A 15,832-nucleotide genomic window follows, 5' to 3' on the forward strand; every position below is an offset into this window, starting at 1 on the left:
ACCACAAGGATGAGGAAAAAAAAAGCCCTGCAGCAGTGGTGTTTCAAAGAGCCCTCGGGGGCTGGAGGGAATGTTTCTTTAGCCTCTTCTGCAGCCAAGAGCTTGTTAGGAGCAGGAAGAGCCGTGTGAGGTTGTGCAGATTTCTAGCCTGAGGACCTTCACGGTGGGATTTTGCCTCTCCGCAAGGCCAGAGCGTGTTGGAAGTTACAAAATGCATCCATTGTGCTGACCTGCCCCCTTCTCCCCCTCCAAAGGAAGTTATGTCTCTAATAGGATTTAGACACTAAAGCCCCAAAATCGCTGCAAAAGAGGGAAAATAAGTCAAAATAAGCAGGTTCTGCATCCAGGGCTGCTCTGGTGCGATGGATTCCTGCCCAGAGCTTACAGCTGTGGGAAACATTTTCACAGAGGATCTTCAGGAGTTTTTAATTCTGAGGGGCAGCAGCAGCGCATCTTGCCCAGATCTGTGGGATATTTCCTCAGACCCCATCCTTTTGGACCACTGAATTCCGCCAGGGCAGGGTTTGAATACCAGTCTCTCCCGCTGTGGGTGGGTGAGGGTGGGATGAATCCAACCCGAGCTCACCCTTCAGTCCCTGGTGCCTCTCAGAGCCCGGCGGTGAGCAGCTGTCTGCATCCCATGAGGAGATTGTAATTTTTCCAGCTTTGGGAAGGGAATTTATTTAAGCTCTGCGTGGCCCCTCCCACGGTGGGAGGGACGGCTCCGGCAGCCTCTCTACCACAGGGTGTCACACAGCGGTGCCACCATTCAGGTCCCCGAGTGTCACAAGCGAAGGACACAGCCAGCCAAGTGCGGCAGAAAGCGTAAAGAACCTCCCCATGTGTGTCCCGGGCAGGTAAGTTGCATCTTCTCTCCTAACTCTTAAAGATGCTCTCTCCTGGTGGAATCCACCTCTGCCTGCTCTTTCCTGCCTGCCCTAAAAGTTAGCACCGGGGAGGCTGGGCAGGACTTCTTTTATTTCTCCTGCTTTTTGGTGCTGTTTTTTTGTCGTGTGTCCCCCCCCCTTTTTTTTTTTCCCTTTGGACTTTTCAATGTGCTGGTTGGGATGCGCCAGCTGGTGACTGCCCCAGCTCCTGCCTCGACCGCAGCGAGAAACAAAGCCCGACGAGGCAGGGAATGGGGAGAACTGGGAACAAAAGGGGGTGATTTATGAGCAGAGAGGGGCTTTTGATGGCTGCTTGGGGAGTGAAAAAAAACCACGGTCTGTGCTGGATGAGTTGGCTGTGAGCTGTTTGCGAGGCGAACTGGGAGCTGGGGTGAGATGCGGGACGGGAGCGGAGGGGTGGTTGCTGGGGTCGCTGGAGCCGGGAGGGCGGTGGGAGGGAAGCGGCGGCCGAGCTTTTGCAGTGCTGGGGATAAAGGGCTGTTTCCATAGTAAAAGGGAGAAAGGAGCCTCTCTCTTTCTTCCCCTGGGCTCCCCGAGCGTGTGAACGGGGAGCTCGAGTCGGGAACAAATAACCCGTGAAAGGGTAACATCTGGGAACAGCTGTAAATAATCAGGACCTGGTTGGTTGCAAGGGCTGGAAGCAACTCTCTGGTCCAACACTTGGCCCCACTGCTGAATGTCACCCTGGGAGTTGTGATGGGCAACTATTTGGGGAGCAGCTTGGTTTGCAGCTCAAAGCAGGATTTGGCCCTTCAGTCCGATGTTGTTGTCTGAATACTTCCAAATTGTTTAAGGAACTGCACTTCTATTAAGGATTTTATTCTTTTTCCCAACCAGGGTGGTGAAACACTGGCCCAGGTTGCCCAGAGAGGTGGTAGATGGAAACATTCCAGGTTGCCCAGGGATCTGAGCAACCTGATCTAGTTGAAGATGTCCCTGCTCGCTGCAGGGGGGTTGGACTAGACAGCTTTTAAAGGTCCCTTCCAACCCAAACCATTCTGTGATTCTCTGATTCTGTGATTCTCCTCTGTGACTATTTGTGGGCTAATTATCAATAAAATGGGGGAATGAGCACTTCCAGGAAAGGGTGAATTTTTGTTCAGGGTTGGGCACTCAGCTGACATGAAACTGGGAACAAGCACAAGGTCAGCTTTGGGTTGGATAGTACAAACCGAGGTCCAGCCCATGGTCTACATCATAGAATCATAGAACTGTTAGTGTTGGAAGGGACCTCAAGGATCGTCCAGTTCCAAAGCCCCTGCCATGGGCAGGGACACTTCACACATCCTCTTCACTTCTCTTCTTTCTTTGGGTCTCATAGTATAGCATCTCTCAGGACTTATCCTCCAGGTGGAAGGGCAAGAGAGAAAGGAAACAATTCCCTACAGCTGCTCAAAGCTTTTAAGCTGCATTTAACAACAACAGAAAGCATCATGGACGGTAGGGCTGGCTGGTCTTTAATTAGAAAAGTATTCTGGATGTGAAGGGAGCCAAAGCTGCTGCTTCCTTTCCAACTTTGCTATTGAAATGTTTCAAAGGTGTGCAAGAAGAGGCTGAGGGGAGACTTTCTTGCTCTCTACAACTACCTGAAGGGAGGTTGTAGCCAGGTGGGGGTTGGTCTCTTCTCCTGTGTAACCAGCACCAGAACAAGAGGACACAGTCTCAAGCTGTGCCAGGGGAGGTTTAGGCTGGATGTTAAGAAGAAATTCTTCCCAGAAAGAGAGATTGGCCATGGGAATGTGCTGCCTGGTGAGGTGGTGGAGTCACCATCCCTGGAGGCATTTAAGAAGAGCCTGGATGAGGCACTTAGTGCCATGGTTTAGTTGATTAGATAGTGTTGGGTGATAAGTTGGACTTGTTGATCTCTGAGGTCTTTTACAACCTGGTTCATTCTGTGATTCCATGAAGACTTCCAGGGCAATTGGAAACCTTTGCAGAGGAATGCAAAGCTGGGTTTCATGACCAGCCCTGATGATATTGAACTGAGGGAGGTGACTCGATGGTGCCTTTTAAGCCTCATGTGTCATTTCTGGTGATGAAAACTTTGGTGGTGGGGGATCATTGTGAGACTACCTGCAGCTTCCAGAGTGCCTCAGAGCAAGCTGTCACCATCCAGCAAGCAGTCAGGCATTGGAACTGGCTGCCCAGGGAGCTGGTGGAGTCACTGTGTGTTCAAGAAGAGTGTGGATGTGGTACATGGGTCATGGTTTAATGGCCATGGTAGTCTTAAGTTGAAGGTTGGACTGGGTGATCTTGGAGGACTTCTTCAACCAAACCAGTTCTGTGATTCTGTGCAAACATAGGCCAAAATTTAAGAGATGATTTTTTTTGTTTGCCTGAGTCTGTGGCCCTTTGACAATGTGCACTTAGTTCACAGAATCACAGGACTGTCAGGGCTGGAAGGGACCCCAAGGGTCAGCTAGTTCCAACCCCCCTGCCACACCATTCTTGTGCTCTGCGAGAGCTCAGAAGCCCTCCTTCAGGCAACTGTTTCTCATTGTGTCCCTCAGAAGTCATCACTCATCAGCTGAGGTGTGTGCTCCTGCCTCCTCATAGTGTGGAACAAATCCTCTCCAGTGCTGAATTCCCAGCTTAGTGGCTCTATGTGATGGACAGGATGGAAAGAGCTCTGCAATCATAGGGACCTCCAAAAGTATCACAGTATAACTAAGGTTGGAAGAGACCCCAAGGAGTCCAACCTGTCTCCACAGACCTCATAACTAGACCATGGCCACATCCAATCCCCTCTTGAACCCCTCCAGGGATGGTGACTCCACCACCTCCCTGGGCAGCACATTCCAATGACGAATGACTCGCTCAGTGAAGAACTTTCTCATCACTTCAAGTCTAAACCTCCCCTGGCACAGCTTGAGACTGTGTCCCCTTGTTCTAGTGCTGGTTGCCTGGGAGAAGAGACCAACCCCTTCCTGGCTACAATCTCTCTTCAGGTAGTTGTAGAGGGCAATGAGGTCACCCCTGATCCTTCTCCTCTAGTTGATTAGGTGGGTTGGATTAGTTGATAGGTTGGACGCGATGATCTTGAAGGTCTCTTCCAACCTGGTCTGGTCTGGTCAAGGCTAAACAATCCCAGCTCCCTCAGCTTCTCCTCATAGGGCTGTGCTCAAAGCCTCTCCCCAGCCTCGTTGCCCTTCTCTGGACATGTTCAAGTGTCTCAATGTCCTTCCTAAACTGAGAGGCCCAGAACTGGACACAGTACTCAAGGTGTGGCAAGTCATCCAGTCCAACCCCCACTGCAGTCATCAGGGACATCCTCAACTAGATCAGCCTGCCCAAAGCCCTGTCAAGCCTGACCTTGAATATCTCCAGAGATGGGGCACCAGCCACCTCCCTGCAGACTGCAATATTGTGTGTGCAGTGATAGCCTGGCTTTGTATCCTCTGCTGGACATTCTTGAGTAGTTCTTTGTCTCTCTTGAACCGAGGAGCCCAGACCTGGACACAATAAATGAGGGTCCTGGAATGTTGTGATTTGTTGGGGTTTTTTGTTTTTTTTTAAGCAGATAAGAAGTTGGGAAGGTTGTTTGGGTTTCAAATCTCACTGGAAGGAAAGAAAAAGAGCCAGTGTGGGTAGAACAGCTTGAGGACATGACCTTTGATGCACCCTGGACTCTGCATTTATGGCAGGATGAGCCCTGAGGGCAGCAAGGGCTTGGCTTCGTGTTGCAACATCTGCTCCAGCTATGGAAAGCTCACTCAGGACAGCTGAGCAGGCTGCCTGCAGGTATCACAGTATCACAGTATAACCAAGGTTGGAAGAGACCCCAAGGATCATCAAGTCCAACCTGTCCCAACAGACCCCACAACTAGACCATGGCACCAAGTGCCACGTCCAATCTCCCCTTGAACACCTCCAGGGACGGCGACTCCACCACCTCCCTGGGCAGCACATTCCAATGCCGAATGACTCGCTCAGTGAAGAACTTTTTCCTCACCTCGAGTCTAAACCTCCCCTGGCACAGCTTGAGACTGTGCTCATCTCCTCAGCATCTTGTCCTCACCCTGGTCCTCATGTGCTGGATGCTGCTCTCAAAACAATGTTCAGGGAGGACCCGTGGCTGGCAGCTTTTTGGTGGCTGAAACAATGGCAGTTTGTAAGAACCCAGTAAACAGTGGGTGAGCTTGGCTCCTGGTCCCTGTGACTCTCCCCACCAGCAGGAAGGTGGCATCTGCTGCCAATGTTTCTTGTCCAGTCCAGGTTGAACGAGAGAAGAAGGAAATGTGATGCTCTAGAGGGTTGAACAGATGGAGCAGGCCCATGTCCTGGTCTCATACTGATTCTGTTCTCCTGCCATGGTTTGCCTTCCAAGTCTTCACAGAATCACAGAATGTTAGGGGCTGGAAGGGGCCACAAGAGATCATCCAGTCCAAACCCCCTGCAATAGCAGGATCACCTGTACCAGGTCACACAGGAACACGTCCAGGCAGGTCTTAAACATCTCCAGAGAGGGAGACTCCACAACCCCCCTGGGCAGCCTCTTCCAGTCTTCTGTCATCCTCACAGTGAAATAATTCTTCCTCCTGTTTCCATGGAACTTCCTATGCCTCAGTTTCCACCCATTGCCCCTTTTCCTGTCACCAGGCATTACTGAGCAGGGGCTGGCTCCATCCTCTTGGCACTCATCCTTTACATCTTTATAAGCATGAATGAGGTCACCCCTTAGGCTCCTTTTCTCCAAGCTGAAGAGCCCCAGCTCATGGCATCCTTTGGGGATGATGTGTTAAGCATGATGAGCACCTGCTTTCTGCGTGGCCTCTCCATGCTCCTGGCCTAAGTCCTCTCTGGCGGCTGAGCAGTTGCAGCCTAGGTGAGCGCTCACGGTGCTGTAGCAAGACTGGGAAGAGGAACCACCTTCTGCAGGTGTGGTGCCAAGGGAAGGCTCCTGGGGCCACCACAGCACGTTCACTCTTTATTTTAGTACACACTTCCATGGAAAGATGACCAAGGACAAGAAGTTAACCATGATGGTGGTGCGTGATGGATAGCAGCTGTCCGGGAGAGAGGGTGGGATTGGGTGAAGGGAATGTTCATCTGTGTGAATGAGATTTTGACTGCTGCCCATGCAGCACTTTAGATGTCAACTCCAGTCTTGATTGTAAGAAGAGGGAAGGACATATCTGCAAGTTGAGCACAGCATGGGAGCAGCTCAAAGCATCAAAAGTAGTGTGGCCATTAGGTAGAGGGAGGGGATTTTGTTTCCTGCTGTGGTGAGACCCCCACCTGCAGTGCTGGGTCCAGCTCTGGAGTCCTCAGCACAGGAGAGACATGGGGCTGTTGGACTGGGGCCAGAGAAGGCTACAGCAATGATGTGAGGGCTGGAACCCCTCTGCTGTGAGGTCAGGCTGAAAGAGGTGGTGGTGTTCAGCCTGGAGAAGAAGTTGCTCCAGGGGGACCTTATTGCAACTTTTCAGTACTTCAAGGGGATCTGTAAGAAAGATGGGGACAGACTTTTTATCAGGACCTGTTGTGACTGGACATGGGGTGATGGCTTTAAGCTGAAAAAGGGAGATTTAAACAAGAGAGAAGGAAGAAATGGTTTACACTGAGGGTGGCGAGACACTGTCCTAGGTTGTTCAGACAGCTGGTGCACCATCCCTGGCACCATTCCAAGTCAGGTTGTCTGGGGCTCTGAGCAACCTGATCTGGTTTAAGATGTCCCTGCTGAGTGCAAGGTGTTGGACTAGATGACATTTAAAGGTCTCTTCCAACCCAAACCGTTGGATGATTCTATCACTGCACACTCAAACTGGAGTCTAATTGCTTTGCAGTCAGTCCCTTCCTCATTCTCCTGCTTCATTTCCTCTGTTCTCCAGTGCGACCTCGAGGAATTCCTTGTTTCTCCATCCTCCATCTGTTTTAATTCACCTGGAAGCCCCTGGAAGGCTCTCAATCAATGAGGTGTTTGTACAGCACCAAACTTCTGTGACCATTATGTGTCTGGTTCTCTCTGCTCTGTCAGCCCTGGCTGCCACCACTGATTCAGCCCGGTCCTTTCAGCATCTGCTCTTAATCACTGAACGTATTTTGGAAGGTCTCCAGGTTGGAGAAATAAAAGACACTTGAGAAAAAGGAGGAGGGAGGAAACTGGCAAGAGCATTTGCTTTTTGAAAGGCTGCTTATTTCTTAAGATGTGCTTGCTACTGATTAACCTTTGCTCCATGTTTTCTTTAATTGATTCATGCCTCAGAGCGGTCAGAAAGGTTCCGTGGGGTCGTGGTGGCTTTCTCCTAAATGCTCTCTTTTCCCTGCAAAGTTTTCAGGACTTCTGTTTTTTGTCAAGTAAAACCCAACTTGTGCAAGAAATGCAGGTGAATGACACCAATCAGAGAATCATAAAAGCATTTCTGTTGGAAAAGACCTTTAAGATCATCAAGTCCCACCCTTGTCTAACTCTGCCAAGTCTGGTCCTAAACCATGGGGCTCAGCACAACGTCTCTGCAGCTTTTGAACACCTCCAGGGATGGGGAGGTGTTCCCTGGGGAGCCTGTTGCAGAGTTTGAGGCTCTCTGCAACTCCAAAGAGTTGGATTTTCTTCTAATATCCAACTTAAGCCTTCCCTGGTGTAACTTGAGGGCCATCTCCTCTTTTCCTACCACTTGTTACTAGGGAGAAGAGACCAGCACCCACTTTACTTCAGCCTCCCTTCAGGGAGTTGTAGAGAGCAAGGTCTCCCCTTAGCCTCCTTTTCTTCTGACTAAACAACCCCAGTTCCCTCAGCTGCTTCTCATAAGACCTGTTCTCCAAGTCTTACTCTTACTCAGGATGTCCAACTCCATCTTAGTGCTTTACTGTTGTGAACTTTTCCTTCTTCCCTGCTGCTGGTTAGCAAGCTGCTACCAAGCTGAGCCTGTCCCATCTATCCTCTGCAATGGTGATTTTTTGGACCCTTCTGTCAGAATGAAGCACTGTAGGGTTGGGAACTCAATAAATCTGTTGGTGTCTTCCATCCACTCCTACCCACAGGACCATCTGGGGTCCCCACAACTGCTTCATGTAACTCTTAATGGAGAAGTCTCTGTGGATGCTCTCTGTATGGCAACAGGCATAGACCCACAGCCAAGGTGGCCTTGGCCTCTTCATGCTGCTGGCTGGGTGACTACAAACAGCCCTGTCCACCTCTGTGCCTGTGGAGCAGGGCTTGAGGTGCACCTGTCAGAAACTGCCTTTTGGGAAAAGGTGCTTGTTGGGCTGGAAGGAAGCAAAACATGGTCTGTAGGTGAGAAGGGCTTGAGCAACGGCATCAGAAGTGCCACCAGGACACGTGTCAGCAGAGCCTGAACGAGACATCAGAGGCTGGCTCCTGGCACTGAGCCCTTGCGTGTTCGTCACTGCCAGCTGTAACTGCAGAGTCCTCCTGCTTTGAGCCTATCTACGATTCAGGGCTGGCTTCCAGCACAGGAGGAGCTAAACTGAGCAGGACAAAACTGAGCAGGGCAAGGTTCATCATGTGCTTGGTGGTGCCTGGCCCTCCCTGATCCTGGGAAATACTTTCCTCATCCCTTTAGCTGACGTCAGCCTGGTCTGAGCTTTTCTACGGGTGTGTCTCCCAGGTAGTCATGGGCTTTGGTGCCCATAACAAGGCAGCTTGGGAAGCCCAGGGTGCAACTGTTCTTTGAAGGTGAGCTGGAAAGGTCTCAGGGCTCAGCTGGGCTTGCTGAGTTTCAGTGATGTGTGCCCCTTTGTTCTGGGCTGGGTTTGTGCCCTGGCACTCTGGACACATGCAGGAGAGTTCATCTACCCTTGGATGAGTCACAGAATCATAGAATAGTCAGGGTTGGAAGGGACCTCAAGGATCATCTAGTTCCAACTCCCCTGCCATGGGCAGGGACACCTCACACTAGAGCAGGCTGCTCAGAGCCACATCCAGCCTGGCCTTAAAATCCTCCAGGGATGAAGCTTCCACCACCTCCCTGTTCCAGTGTCTCACCACCCTCATGGGGAAGAATTCCTTCCTAACATCCAATCTGGATCTACCCATTTCTAGTTTTTTTTTCTCATCCCCCCTAGTCCTATCACTCCCTGACACCCTAAAAACCCCCTCCCCAGCTTTCTTGTAGGTCCCCTTCAGATACTGGAAGGCCACAATAAGGTCTCCTCAGAGCTTTCTCCTCTCCAGACTGAACAGCCCCAACTCTCTCAGTCTGTCTCCATAGGAGAGGAGCTCCAGCCCTCTGTTCATCCTTGTGGCCCTTCTCTAGACGTGTTCCAGCGACTTGTGCTACTTTGCTGGGTGTACTGGAAACTCAGGGTTACTACCCAAATACAAAGGAGATGAGTCCAACTGCTCTTCCAGGAAGACCAAGGGAGGAATGAAAACAACCACCCCAAGCTCTGCAACTAAATAATTCACTCCAGGCCGCTGGGATGTGAGTGCTGCTGGGCACTGATCCAGCAGAGCTGTCTGTACTGGGTGTCCTGGGCCCTGAGGAGGTCCATCAAAGTTCTGCTCATGAGCTGTGTGCATTGATCTTCCTGTCTTATGAAACAGACTGCCTGGCTCACGCCAGCAGATGGGTGAATACCAAAGGAGCTGTGCAGTCCTCATCTGCTGCTCTTGGTGGTGCAACCTGAAGTTAGGAAACTGAGGTTCTGGGGGACGACTCCGCCGCTTTCATCGTTTTGGTGCTAGGTCAGGAGATTTGTGCAAGGATCTTGTGTGTCACACTACCCTCTCCCTCTGAAGTGGGTTCAAAGGTTTTCTGAGATGGCTTATGCAGAGATGTGCTGGTGTTTAATTAGCTAGAAAGGATTTTCCTCTGGGAACAGCAGAACCACATTCTTAGGGTGCAAAAAAAAAAATCAATCACAGAATTCCCTAGACAGGAAAAGACCTTTAGAGCACTGAGTCCAAAAAATGGGACAGCCATGAGGCATTTGGATGCTGTACTTAGTTAAACAGAGAAACCTCTGGCTGGTGGCATGGAAAACATCCTTTCCCCCCTTTCCCTCCCCTCCTTACAGGGGTGTTTTGCTCCGAGGTCTGAACTTTAACACCCGCAACTTGGAGGAGGGCCAGCGCCGGGGGCTTCGTCGCGGTGGCCGTCTCGGGCCCCTCTCCTTTGTGAGGGTTGAATAGCAGCTCTGCAGAGCTGCTGGGCAGAGGTATGTGATCTGCCAGCCTCTTTTCTTCCCCGCCTTGGCTGACAAAATCTTCCCTTGGAGACGATGCTCGTGGCAGCGTGCTGGCCTTGGAGGGGCTGCGGGGCCAGAGGAGGTCCCCACGCTGCGTTCCGAGCTGCTTAGACACTCACAGGAGCAGAGCAGGACCCAAGCCAGGGCATGCTGACCTGCACAAAGTAGGATTTATCTTCAAAGAAATATTTCCTTCATTTCTGAGCTCCTTTTTCTTCTTTTGTTCTCTCTCTCTCTCTTTTTTTTTTTCCTCCTTTCCTCAAGGGATTTATTCCCCCTCCTCCTCCCCACCCAGGCAGGCTTTCAGCTATGGAAGCACTCTTTGCCTCCCCATGATAGCTTTTCACTGGTGGCAGAGTGACTTCTTAGAAAGTTGTGGGCCACCCAAGGGCCGAGTCCTGGGCTGTGCAGGATGAGCTGCGTGGGGCTGAGCTGGGCACAACTGCTGGTGATGTTGTAGTGCCACAAGCATGGTGAGGGCAAAGCTCTTCCCTTCTCCTGTTGACCATGCTGAAGTGTGGGGAGCATCATTTCCTCTCGGTTTGGTTGTGCCAACAGCAGCCTGGCTTGGATCAGGAAGAGTGTGGGCAGCAGGACTGGGGAAGTGACCTCCTGTGATCTGCGCTGGTGAGGCTGCACCTTGAATACTGTGTTCAGTTGTGGGGCTCTCACTACAAGAAAGACTTTGAGGTGCTGGAGAGTGTTCAGAGAAGGGCCACAAACCTGGTGAAGGCTTATGAAGAATGCCTGAGGGAAGTGGAATTGTTTAGCCTGGAGAAAAGGAGGAACAGGAGAGACATTCTCACTCTCTACAGCTCCCTGAAAGGATGTTGGATCCAGGTGGGTGTTGGGCTCTTCTCCTCAGTAACCAGTGATAGTTCAAGAGGAAATGGCCTCAAGTTTCACCAGGAGAGCTTTAGTTTGGACATTTTGAAAAAACTCTTCCCTGAGAGGGCTCTCAAGCCCTGGAACAGGCTGCCCAGGGCAGTGAGAAGTCACCATGCCTGGGAGGACTGAAAAGACACACAGATAGAGTAGAATAGAATAAACCAGGTTGGAAGAGACCTTCAAGATCATCGCATCCAACCCATCAACCAATCCAACCCACCTAAACAACTGACCCATGGCACCAAGCACTCCATCAAGTCTCCTCCTGAACATCTCCAGTGACGGTGACTCCACCACCTCCCTGGGCAGCCCATTCCAATGGACAATCACTCTCTCTGTGTAGGATTTCTTCCTAACATCCAGTCTGAACCTCCCCTGGTGCAGCCTGAGACTGTGTCCTCTTGTTCTGGTGCTGGTTGCCTGGGAGAAGAGACCAACCTCTGCCTGTCTACAACCTCCCTTCAGGTAGTTGTAGAGAGCAATAAGGTCTCCCCTAGGCAGCAGAATAGAATAGAATAGAATAGAATAGAATAGAATAGAATAGAATAGAATAGAATAGAATAGAATAGAATAGAATAGAACAGAACAAACCAGGATGTGCTGCTTAGCAGCAGTTTAGAGGTGGACTTGCCAGTGCTGAGTTAGCAGTTGGACTCTATGATCTTAAAGAGGTTTTTTCCAACCAAAATGATTCTATGCTGAGTCTCCACTTTCAGGCTTGACCTGGAGGTATGAGCTCAACAATGACACCTAGACATGAACATCTTGCTGCTTCCAGATAGCAACAACATCTAACTTGGGTACTGGAAGGTCTCTGTGTAGTCACAGCTGGGAGATCACTGTTCCTAACCACTTTTGAGGGGTAATTTATACCTGTTCCCACCTGTACTGCCCAAAGAAGGGACACCAGCTTCCCCAAGGGGGTGACTATCCTTATGCAGGGGACCTCCAAGACTAAGCTTCAAGGCTCACCTCCATCCCTGCAAAGGGAGTGGGGAGACTGAGGGAGCTGGAGCTTGGACAGGGGGGGGCTGATGGGTGACCTCATTCATGCTTATAAAGATGTAAAGGGTGAGTGCCAAGAGGATGGAGCCAGGCTCTGCTGGGTGATGTCTGGTGACAGGAAAAGGGGCAATGGGTGGAAACTGAGGCATAGGAAGTTCCATGGAAACAGGAGGAAGAATTATTTCACTGTGAGGATGACAGAAGACTGGAAGAGGCTGCCCAGTGGCGTTGTGGAGTCTCCCTCTCTGGAGGTATTCAAAACCCACCTTGCATGTGTTCCAGTGTGACCTGGTACAGGTGATCCTGCTCTGGCAGGGGGTTTGGACTGGATGATCTCTTGTGGTCCCTTCCAACCCTTAACATTCTGTGATTCTGTGAACTAAGGGCTGTAGCAAAGTTATGTGTTACAGATCAGCTATGTGAAGGAGACCAGGGAAGGCACTGCTGATGCATCTGGCATCTCCAGGGCCAAAGCCACTTGTGTGTTATGCTCATTTCTGTGGTTCTGGGAAAGTGTCTGTAGACTGTCTTCCTGGATCAGAGCTTCCTCACACCAGGAGCCATGGGAATACCCCCTGGGAAAGCAGTTCCTGAAAAGCCCATCTTCTGAACCATTTCATATAGGTCAGCATGTACTATTATTTTGTTTTAATGAGATTTGTGAGGTACCAGAGGTTTTGTGGTCCTTCCATGGCCAAACAGAGCCCAGCCCACACTTTAGCACAGAGGGAAATATGGGAAGCAGACATAAAAGCACAAAATTCTGCTCTATTTAACTCAATATTCCATGATGGTTTTGGAGGCTTCTTTGCTATCCTCAACCAGAATCTCCTCTTCCCCTTTACCACCACTGAAGCCAACAATTGCTGGGGTCAGGAGAGCACCTTGGGTTGGAGAGGAGTCACTCTTTCTTCCCCTAGAGACTGGAGCATCCCTTCCCCAGAGCAGCAAGGACTGATGAGCCTCTTGCCCACTCACCACCTGGACCCACCATGGGGCAGCTGCTGCAGTATTAGTCCATGGAGGCTCAGGGCTGGCATGGCCTCATGGCCACCAAACATACTGGGCTAGTGGCTGTGGTTAACTGCCTTTGCCTGAGTGGTGCAGTGGAAGTTTCTAGGACAGTTTGGGGCTTTCTAGAAAGAAGAAGAGGAGGTGCAACATTCCACAAGGAGGGCTCAGGCAGGCATAGGCCTTCCAGAAGAGAAGCAGAGTGGGATGGGAGAACTTGGGGCATTGTTTCCTGCTCTGTCACCTGTGAATCTTTCACAGCCTTGAGCCAACAGATACAAAGGAGTAAAGTCAACCTTCTGGCAAACTTATGGTTGATCACCATTACCACAAGCTGGAAATAGTTGTGTTGGACCTCTGTAGAAAGGAGCTGTCACTCAAAAAACATTTAAACCCCAACCCCACTGAACAGCTGTGTTGGGAACAAGGTCCTGTTCTCCCTGACATGGAAGCTTCCCTAGCCAAAATTGTCCCCATCTGTGTCAGACCCACTCTTTGGCAATGGAGGAGTGCTGGTGGCATGCAAACCTCTGCAGAACTGAAACCACTTGGACCTTTCAGGGAGGTTTCTGAGAAATAATGATGGATGGGAACAAGCCTGAGGCCAGCTAACAATGTGACATTCAATGAAAGTCTCTCTCCACGCCTTCTTTTTCTTCCTCTTCCCCCCCATCTCCCCCTCCTCCAAGCTATTATTCACCAGCTTTATTCAAAACATTCATTTTACTCCTGACATGAGAGAGAGAAAATCTGTTGTAGCTCTGTGAGTCCCTTTCACCAAGATGATGATTTCCCTTTGCCTGTTTCTACACTGTTTGTATAAAATCCCTTGTGAACCTTCTGGGGCTCAGCCAATAGTGTCCCTGGGCACACATTTGTTGCCATAGCCCACAAAGCTGTTTGAAGATGAAGAAAAGCAGCTGTAATTTCTAATGATGATTAAGTGAGTTTTCTGCAAGTGGTTGTGGACAGTGAGTCATCTCCAGGGACTGGACCTTTGGGACAAATGTGCTCCAAATGTGAGAGACTACTGAAAGAGGTACCTTGAAGGAGTAGAATCATAGTATCATAGCATGGTCTGGGCTAGAAGGAACCTCCAAAAGTCACCTAGTCCAACACCCCCTGCAGTCAACAGGGACATCCTCAATTAGATCAGGCTCCCCAGAGCCCTGCTGAGCCTCACCTTGAGTATCTCCAAGGATAAAGCCCAAACCACCTCCCTGGGCAACCTGTTCAGTGTTCCACCACCCTCATCGTAAAGAACTTGTTCCTAACATCCAATCTAAATCTGCTCTTCTCTCATCTGAAGCCATTGCTCCTCATCCTGCCACTGCAGGCCTTTATAAACAGTCTCTCTCCATCCTTCTTGTAGACCTCCTTCAGGTACTGGAAGGCTGCTATTAGGTCTCCTTGGAGCCCAAAAGCCAACCATGTCTTGGACTATACCCAAAGCAGTGTGAGCAACAAGCGAGGGGATTCTGCCCCTCTGCTCTGCTCTGCTCTGCTGAGAGTCCTTGGCAGTGCTGGGTCCAGCTCTGGAGTCCTCAGCTCAAGAGACACATGGATCTGCTGGAGCTGGGCCAGAGGAGGTCATAAAGATGATCCAAGGGCTGGAACCCCTCTGCTGTGAGGACAGGCTGAGAGAGTTGGGGTTGTTCAGCCTGTAGAAGAGAAGGCTTTGAGGAGACCTTAATTGTGGTCTTTCAGTACTTAAAGGGAGCCTATGTGAAGATGGGGACAAACTTTTTAGTAGGGCCTGTTGTGACAGGAGAAGGGCTGATGGCTTTAAAGTGAAAGAGGGAGATTTAAGGACAAGATAGAAGGAAGAAGTTTTTTTACAATGAGGGTGGTAAAACACTGGCCCAGGTTGCTCAGAGCAGTGGTAGATGTCCCACTCCTGGAAACATTCTAGGCTGGGTTGGATGAAGCTCTGAGCAACCTGTTCTAGATGAAGATGTCCCTGCTGACTGCAAGGGTGTTGGACTGGATGACATTTAAAGGTGCCTTCAGTCCCCAGATATTCTATGACTCTATTAACTAATGAAATGTGCTTTGCCTTTGTCTCAACCTCCATATATTTGGGATCCCACACAGAAGCAAGGTATAATTTTGGCTTAGGAAGAAACTGTTGAAAGTCTTTGTGATAAATTGTAATTATCACCTGCCAGAGGAAGGGAAGTCCAGATCACAGGCAGGTTATGACTAGGTGCATTTTATTTGATCCTTTTTCCTGTCTTCTGTTAAACCTCATTAATACCCTGAAAAGAAACAGGCAGCAGATGATTCATGGATCCAGAAAATGGTTTGTATTGGAAGGGACATTAAAGATCATCTAGTTCCAACCACCCACCATAGACAAGGACATCTTCTTCTAGCCCAGGTTGCTCAAGGCCCCACCCAACCTGGCCTTGAACACCTCCAGGGAGGGGCCATCCATGACATCCCTGGGCAACCTGTTCCAGTGTCTCAGCACCTTCACTGGGAAGAATTTCTTCCTAATCTCCAGCCTAAATCTGCCCTCCTCAAGCTTCAATCTGTTTCCCCTTGCCCTACAACAACAAGCCCTTGGAAAAAGTCCTACCTTGGCTTTTTTAGAGGCCCCTTTGAGGTACTGGAAGGCTGCTTTAAGGTCTCCCAAGAGCCTTCTTTTCTCCAGGCTGAACAGCCCCAACTCTCACAGCCTGTCCTCACAGTGGAGGTGCTCCAGCCCTCTGATGATTGTGGAATAAAAGAGATCCTAGGCAGAAATGCAGGCTCAAGGCATGCTTTTGGGTGAGTTTTTCCAGATGGTGGCCAGGTCTGTGTGCAGCTTGTGATAGTGGTGATCAACCAGAAGCATTCAGTATCACTAAGGTTGGAAGAGACCTCAA

At 50.2% G+C, this 15,832-nt stretch overlaps 1 protein-coding gene across 1 annotated transcript in view; it reads left to right on the forward strand.

Moving 5' to 3' along the window:
• Nucleotides 1–766: 766 nt before the first annotated feature.
• GDPD4 (glycerophosphodiester phosphodiesterase domain containing 4) overlaps nt 767–15,832 on the forward strand; it is a 52,236-nt gene continuing 37,170 nt past the window's right edge. Inside the window, exon 1 of the mRNA XM_009906955.2 lies at nt 767–857. The gene's annotated coding sequence lies outside the window, so the exon portion shown is untranslated. The remainder of the gene's footprint in view (nt 858–15,832) is intronic.

This window comes from Dryobates pubescens, chromosome 10, assembly GCF_014839835.1.
Source record: "Dryobates pubescens isolate bDryPub1 chromosome 10, bDryPub1.pri, whole genome shotgun sequence".
In the NCBI taxonomy this organism is placed as follows: Eukaryota; Metazoa; Chordata; class Aves; order Piciformes; family Picidae; genus Dryobates; species Dryobates pubescens.